This window comes from Elephas maximus, chromosome 19, assembly GCF_024166365.1.
Source record: "Elephas maximus indicus isolate mEleMax1 chromosome 19, mEleMax1 primary haplotype, whole genome shotgun sequence".
NCBI classification, from domain to species: Eukaryota; Metazoa; Chordata; class Mammalia; order Proboscidea; family Elephantidae; genus Elephas; species Elephas maximus.
The window spans coordinates 69,508,880-69,516,970 of record NC_064837.1 but is presented as its reverse complement, the minus strand read 5'-3'; the positions used below and the strand labels follow the sequence as shown (position 1 = coordinate 69,516,970).

The following is an 8,091-nucleotide window of genomic DNA, read 5'->3' as shown; positions in this document are numbered from 1 at the left end:
CTCCGCTGCTTCCGGCCTCCTCCCAGCTCCCAGCACCCATCGTCCTACAAGGAAGGTGGTGGGGCCTGCCCAAGCCGAGATCTGCTGGGGACAGTGCTGGCCCTGTGGCCTCTGGAGCTGAATGCCAGCAGAGCCCTGGCCTCACTGTGCTCCCTCGGGCTCTCACGCCCAAGCCCAGAGGGTCCCACAGCCCTGGCCCCCCGCCAACCAGCCGGGGCTTCCGTTCTGCTTCCCCTCCCCCGGCTAGAACCATATCTCCCCTCCAAGACCGGAAACCGGGGTTGGCTGATCCTAGGTCGGGGGAGGCTGGAACCCGGGACAGGAGCTACCGGTTCCTCTTAGTTTTGGGGCACCCGCTCCAGACCTGGGACAGCCTTTCCTGTCCAGCCGCGAGGCCGGCTCCGGGTGGAAATGGAGTGAAATGGCTGTCGTTGGTTGGGTTGGCTGAGCTGGACAAACGCTCGGCGTTGGCCTTAAGGCCCGGAATCCAGGCCCTAGTAAAGGGGGTGTGTGGCCCCCTGCGGGCAGAGTGGAGGAGGAACCACTGTGCGGCAGGGCGGGTGGTGGAGTGTGGGGGCTTTCGCCTTGCTGTCCTCGGCTGCTCCCATCTCTGGGGATTCTGGGGATCCCGCGAAACGTCTTGGAGGGGGAGGCGGAGGGTGGGAGCCCGGAGTGGGGGAGGCGGGCACGAGGCGGGAGGGCGGCGCTGAGGGAGCCGGGGCAGCTCCGGACTCCGCGGGGCCCGCGCTCGCCCACCTCTCCCGACTCGACTCCGCAGAGCGGCTGCTGTGGGTCGCCGGGGTCCGTCCGCCGCGCTCTCCGGCCGCGGCCCTCCCCGCCCGCCGTCTCCAGGCCGCGCGGCCGCCGCCCCCCCTCGCCGCGCGCTGCGCGCTCCGCCCGCCCGCCCGAGCCGCCGCCGCCGCCGCGTGCTCCTGCTGCCTCCTCGCTCCAGCCGAGCGAGCCAGAGGAACCGGCGGGAGCGAGAGGGAGAGAGGGCGAGCGAAGGAGCGAGCGCAGGCGGCGAGAGAGCGCGGAGCCCATCTCCAGCGCCCCTCGGACAGCGGCCGAGCCACGCGGTCGGAGGAGACGCGGCGCCGCCGGAGCCCGAGCCCGGCCCGCGCCCTCGCCGCCGGCTCGCAGCGCCCGCGCGGCCCCGGGACGCCGCTACCCGCTCGGCGCAGGGATGCAGCTGGGGCATGGCCGCCGGGCCCCCGTCACCTGCAGCGGGAAGCGCTGAGCCCGTGAGTAGCCGGCCGCGCCGCCCGCGCCTTGCCGTGCGGCGGCACCACAATCGCGGGGAGCAGGCGGGGAATGCTCGGCCTGGGGAGGGGCGCCGGGGGCGTATTGGTCCCGGGGGGACGGCGGGGCAGCCAGGCTGCAGGGCTCCAGGAGGGGGCGACCTCGGGGTCCGCGGTCCCCGCGCCGGGTAGGGGCTACCCGCGTCCTCCGGAGCTGGGGCCGGGGTGCGTAGCCCGGCCGGGGGCCGAGGGGGCGATTTTGTGAAAGGCAAGGCCCTGGGGTCCGGCTCATGGAGACTCCAGGGAGTCCCGCGGGCGGCTTGGTGGTGGTGGTGGCGGCTGCACAATGCCGGGCGCGGGGAACTCCTCGGCGCATGGGGCGCAGAGCAGCGCGGAGATCCCCGCCCTGCTGGGCGCATCCAGGAGGCGGTTGGAGACAGCACGGGTGGGAGCTGGGGCTGCAGACCCCATAGTGGTGCCGCGCGCTTCTCCCTGGCGATCCAGCCCCCCCACCCCCAGCCATTATGAGTCCTCAGGGAGGAGGGTTCCCTGGAGGGGTTGATGGCCCAAAGGAGTTGGGGGACGGGGAAGGGACAACCGCGGCTTCTGAGAGCCGAGCCGAGCTCGCAGCGCCGCGGTGTGCTGGGGGCTCTCTGGAGAGCGGAGCTCAGGGCGCTGGGTGGGGATGGGGGGTGGCGCTGGGGGTGCTCCGGGCCGGGCTCCCCCCAGCGCTGTCAGGAAAGCTCCGCAGGAGCGGAGGCTGCTTCTTGGGGGCCGCGACGGCCCCCCCCCCCCAGAGACTCGGGCCTCCCGGCTGGAGAAGCTGGCGCCGTGGGGCCGGGCACACCCCTGGCCCAAACTTTCTGCCCTGGCTGCCCTGGGAGGCTCGCGGGGGCGTCCGGGGTTCGTTCCCTGGCAAGGGCTGTCTCCCGCGGCGCCTGGGTGCTGTGGATGGACACTCCCCGGGGCGCGAAGCCTTTCCGGGCTCGCAGCCTCGCAGGGCCCGGGCTGCCTGGGGTGCGCACCCAGCCGGCGCGGGGAGAGAGCGGGCCACCCGGCGCGGAGATGCCTTGGTACCCCGCCCTCCCCGGAGCGACCCAGGTATCCGAAGCCCCACGGGGGAAGGTCCTGGAGTCCAGAACTCAGGCAACAGCTGGCGGGCGCAGGAGCCCAGTTGGGGGGAGAAACTTCTTGGTGACAGGGTGACGGAGCTGCCTGCTTCCCTTTCCTTTCCTGCATTTGAAAAGGACGAGATTTGTTACGAGATGGGCCCTTTTAAAAACGGGTGCTGCGGCAGCTGTAATGATGCGCGACCCCCTGCGGTGGGGGCGGAGGGCAGAGACTCTAGGGAGCAGTGCTAGGGCCAGCGCCCCTCCCTCCGGCCCGGCGTGAAGTCGCTAATGTCCTGCTGGAAATGCGGGTTGGACTCGGAGACGCCCGGGGCATTTAGCGCCAAGCAGTTACAAGGCTAATGGAGTGGGGCCGCCTATAATGACATCTTTCAGCTGGAAACTGGCTTTGGCTTTACTGGTCTGCAAGAAATAATGAGAGAAAAAAAAAAGTATAAACATTGCGGCAGAACCTGCTCATTAGGTGTGCAAGGTGGATTCGGGGTGGATGTCTTAATTAGGCTGCGTTGTTAACCGTGATATTACACTAATTAAAACTAGACCCTCCAGGTGAGCGAAATTGTGCGGGGAGAGAGGGAGAAAAGTTGCAGAGAAAGCTCTGCCGGATAAAAACGGGGCACAGGAGGGTGGGGGGCGCCCCGAGGCTACAGCGACTGCTGCAGGGAGGGCTGGCGGGGCGCTGGGGCAGCGGGGCGGTGGCGGAAAGGCCTTGCCACGGACCAACCTCTCGCCCCCTCCTGCCGCCTCCACCTGGAGGCACGTAGCTCCCATCTGAGCCTGCGCCAGCTCTGAGAAGCCAAGCTGCCACCTCCGGCGCCTCCCAGGGGACCACAGGCCTCCCTGCGTGGGCACCTGGCTCCCCTGGGGGCCTCTCCTGGAAGCAAGGCTTAACCCCGCCTTTTCCGGCTGGGGCTGCTGGGAGAGTAGAGTCCTCCTGGCGGGGGCCTGGGAGAGGGTGGTGGGGAGCATCTAAAGGGTCTGGGGAGCAGGCTGCTTTGAGAGGTGCACTCAGGCCGGGACAGGCTCCACTGGCCGATGGGAGGTGGCATGTGGGCTAGTGGCACGTGGGTTGTTTGAGTTTTCTCGCATGAGGTACCCATTTCAAACAGCTACCCCCTCCCCCATAAAAGTCGGCCTAGGGCTCTGACTCACAACCCAGGAGTCTGGGGCGCAGAGGGATGTGCGTCCGCCCCCAACCTCTGGTCCTCTCAGGTCGTCCCTTCCACACCCGGTCTCTGATTGTGCTGGGACTTCGCTGCAAATGACACTTGTCCCCTGCCGAGGGATAGGCTGGATGTATTCACTACCCTTCTGCAGGCACCCGATGCCAGGGAGCGTGAAAAGGACGCGGCCGGTGGGCTCTTGCCCTGGGGCGGTGCAGCAGGGGCGCGGCAGCTGGCAGCACCAAGGACAGGGCCAGGGCCCCAGCCTGCGCTCTCATCCCCCAGCCTCTGACACCATCCTGGGGCCGCTGGGGGCGCTGTGGGCACTCGCTGTTACCCTGAGAGGGGAAGGGGATGGCTCCTGGGGTCCTTTCAGAGCCAGGGAGGCCCAGGGCCAGGAGGAGGCAGGGAGGTGGGACTCCGGGGTACTATTCCAGAGTGGGTGTCTGTCGGCTTCCTGCCACCTACTTAACTCTCAGCCTCTCTAATGACTCATGGGTGAAACCTAGAGGGGAGACAACCCAACCCCTTCCATATCTGGGGATGAGTTACACAAAGCAGTGGTCAGAGGATCCTTCCAGCCTGGCCCAGCTCTGGGGCTGATTCTACCCTGTAGCCCTGTTTGACACCCACCCCCACCTCCCAATTCAGCCATGACTTAAGACTCCTTCCCTTCTGTGATTTGTAGGAGGTGGCAGTGTCTGGCTTTTTAGGGGCAGGGATCTTGGTTGGTTCATCCCCACCTGCCCCTGTCCACGCAGGACAGCACCTGACTGGTGCTTGTGGGATAAAATGTCAGGCCGTGAGGCTGGTGGTGGCCAGGGAGGCAGCAAGTCAGGAAAGGAAGGGAGCCGACTCAGTGATGCAAAATGGAAACGTTATTCTTGGCCGCTGCAGTGCAGGGCTTACCTCTTCTAGCCCACCTAGTGCCTGTATTCTTTGGTTGGGTTGTCTCTCTGTTTATTTATTTCCATACTTTTGCCCGATACTCTGTTATAAAGACAAATGGAGCCCGACATTAGTGAGGAATTTTTTATTTTTGAACAAGTGAAGGAGAAAAAACCATCTTGAAACTTCTCCGCCGTTGCACGGAGCTGCTCACCCTTGGGAACCGTGCTTCCCTGAGCCCCTGTCTACAGCAGGCCTTTTCTTCCCGCACAAGGGACCAACTTTATAGAGATATCTCATTTGCACCTACCTCTCTTTGATTACCTGCAGTCTCTCCCCACGTCCTTTTATGAAGCAGCATGTTGTTCTCACAGGTTCATGAAACATTCAGGCGGCCTCGACATCGTGTTTCCGGCAACCACTCTGAAGCTGCCTTCTCCGTCTCTTTTATTTATAACATTCTGGTTCCATCTCACTGGCTGTATCTTCCTGTCCTCCCTGTTTTTTCCTCTTGTGTACTTTCTGAGCTGTGTGTGTACTTAGGACGTGGTTCTCTGCTTGTCTGAGAGTTGAGGAGGGCTCTCAGTGGATGGTTACTGGGGGACCTCTTCTGTGTGGGCAATCTACAGACAGAGGGTGTGACGGATAGAATTGTGTCCTGCCCCCCCCCGCCCAAAGTTATGTGGAAGTCCTAACCCTTGTACCTGTAAATATGTCCCTGCCCAAGCAGGGACATATTTCTTTTGTTATGTTAATGAGACCATAGTGGAGTAGCCTGGGTCCTAAACCTAATCCCTTCTGAATGTCTCTTGTAAAAAGAGCAGAATGGACACAGTGACACACAAAGAGGAGAATGCTGCAGGTCCATCTGTAGGCAGTGGAGGAATGTCAGAGAGTGTTGGCAGCCACCAGGAACTAGGAGAGACGCCCACAGAAGGAATCGACATGGCCGAAACTCTGATTCAGACTGTTCACCTTTGGAAACGTGAGATGATACAGGTCTGTTCTTTAAGCCACCCACTTGTATTTTTGTTTGTTTGTTACAGCAGCACTAGAGACCAAAACAGTTGAGTAGCCACAGGTAAGGAACTACCTTGTGACATGCACTGATTTGGTTTATAAAATATACATTCTTAAGTGCAATGCACTTAGCAAATTCTTTCTCTGTCACAGTTTCTCCAACACATAAGCTGATACCAAAACATGCCTTTGAAGGTGACTTGAGATAATAAAGAGTACAAAACCTGTTACTTTATTTGTAAGTGTTTCCTCCACCCGCCCCCCCAACCCCCAGGGCAAGCTCACAGTATCTAAATTATGTTTTGAGAATGGTATCAGAGCACAGGTGGCCCCGTACTGAGTGCTTCTAGCTCAGCAGTGAGGGAAGTCACCAAAAGGAACAGCCAGCGAGCACGATTCTTGTGACCCAGGAAAAAGATCCATTAATTTCATTTTAAATTTAGGCGCCTAAGGACGTGCTCAAGGGCGATGGTGGTTCAGTGGTAGAATTGTCGCCTTCCATGCCGGAGACTCGGGTTCCATTCCTGGTCAGTGCACCTCGTGTGCAGCCACCACCCATCCATCAGGGAAGGCTTGTGTGTTGCTATGATGCTGAAAGCTTCCAGACTAATACAGACTAGGAAGAAAGGCCTGACAATCTATTTCTGAAAATCGGCCAATGAAAACCCCATGGATAAAAATGGTCTGATCTGCAGCCGGTTATGGGGATAGTGCCAGATTGGGCAATGTTTCATTATGTTGTGCATGGGGTCACCATGAGTTGGGGGCTGATTTGACAGCTGCTAACCACCACCACCACCACCAAGAAGTTCTTGCCTAGATGATGGGGACTCTTGTGTCTGTATCCACAACAGAAATTACTAATATAAGGCATAAAACTGTATTGCTTTCGAAAACAAAACCGAGAGGCTTTCTGAGAGCTGGGTTTCTTCCCTAGACTCTGGCCTGCGAGAGATCCAGACAGCCTTTTCCTATCCTGGCGTCATTCTGATTTATCCGTGTTTTCTCAGTCTTGATAGGCAAGTGGCTAAAGGTGGTCTCATTGCCTTTCTTCTTTCCCCTCCCTGCGGCAGCCTCCTGCCAACACTCTTCACTTGAAATGTTGACAAGAAGATGGAAATCAGGCTCTGAACAAGGTGGAAAAATTCGGGGGTGAGAAGCAAGGGGTGAGAAGGTCCACCTGGATGGAGAAGGAGCTTCCCTGTTTGCGGGCAGGGCGTCAAGCTGTGGGCTTTGGGAGGCTCTTTATAAGCAAAGAAAGGTCTTCCTTTGAATCTAGTCTCCACCCTTTCTGTGTAGTTCAGGGATGGGTCATGCTGATTCCACCTGCCAGGTGGATTGTGGCTTATTGGCATCAGCTTGCCTTGGATAGGGTGAGGGCTTCAGGGTCACTGGTTTCCTCTCAGGGGCTAAGAGCAAAGCAGTTCTGGTTGCAAGTATTTTTTTTTTTGAGGTTAAGTTGTTCAAGGTCAGAGGATGTGCCCAGCAGGAAAAAGGAAGGAGAATACACATATTTTTAAACAGAATTTTACCCATTTATTTCTCAGGGTGTTGGCAGTACTAAGAGCATTCTGCCAAGGTTCTAGAAGGGCAGAGGCAACTGCATAGAACCCCCTACATCAGGCTGCCCCCAAGCCCACTCTCTGTCGTCAGCTCTGTGATCACGGGTCCCTTCTTGGCTGTTTGCTAGGGGCTTGGGGCAGTGAGCCACACCTTCTGGTCTAGGTTAGTGCTAGGATGCGCCTAGAAACCAGGAGGAGAGACAGGTGGGTAGGTATGTCTGTTTTAGCCCTTGTAGAAAACAATCCCATTTGCAAGCCTGGAAGCTGCCTGGGGACAGAACACCTGCTACCAGCTGGACCCTGCACAGGGTCTCGTCCTTCTTCTGGGGGACAGGTGAGATCACAGCAGGTGTCCGTTAGCAAGGAGAGGAGAGTCGGTGTGCCTTTAATTCTCCAAGGCACCTTTCCTTCCTTCAAGACCCCCCTCCACCAAAACAAACAAACAAAATGCAACTCAAACTCCAAGAAGGAAGAGGAGAGCTGGCATGTTTCACACGGGATCGGCACACAGTCTCCCCTCTTCCCTTCTCTCGGGAGGTTTGGCCTGGATCTCCATCCTGTTTGTCTCCCCATTAGTGGCCCCTTCCCTGAGGCAGTGGAATCCTTCGGTGGTGCTACCCGAAAGGCTGGTCGCTGGAGTCCACCCAGAGGAATCTCGGAAGAGAGTCCTGGGGATCTACTTCTGAAAACTCAGCCGCTGAAGGTCCTGTGGAGCGCAGTTCTGCCCTGACACACGTGGAGTTGCCATGAATCCGAGTCGACTCAATGGCAATTGATTTATTTATTTTTTTTGTTCCCTGAGATAGTACCATTTGGCTGCTCCCCTGGCCAGCTGATTCTTCTGGGAACCTCGCTCCACTCCCAAGACACACACATTTAGATGTATGTTGAAATGTAGCACAACCTCTGAACAAGGCTGCAATTAATCACCTTGCATGAGACCTCAAGGCCTGTCAGCGATGGCAGCACAGCTTGTCAGCAGGGGAGCTGGTTCCACAGGCCCTGTGACCTGGAGGGAAGGCCCTGTGTAGGGGACAGCATGAGGCCGGAAGTGACTTCCGGTGACCGTGGCGTGGTGTGGAGGAGGGAA

At 59.1% G+C, this 8,091-nt stretch overlaps 1 protein-coding gene across 1 annotated transcript in view; it reads left to right on the top strand.

The window, feature by feature from the left end:
- The first annotated feature begins 913 nt into the window (after positions 1 to 913).
- RBFOX3 (RNA binding fox-1 homolog 3) overlaps positions 914 to 8,091 on the top strand; it is a 551,245-nt gene continuing 544,067 nt past the window's right edge. The window contains exon 1 of the mRNA XM_049860619.1: positions 914 to 1,241. The gene's annotated coding sequence lies outside the window, so the exon portion shown is untranslated. The remainder of the gene's footprint in view (positions 1,242 to 8,091) is intronic.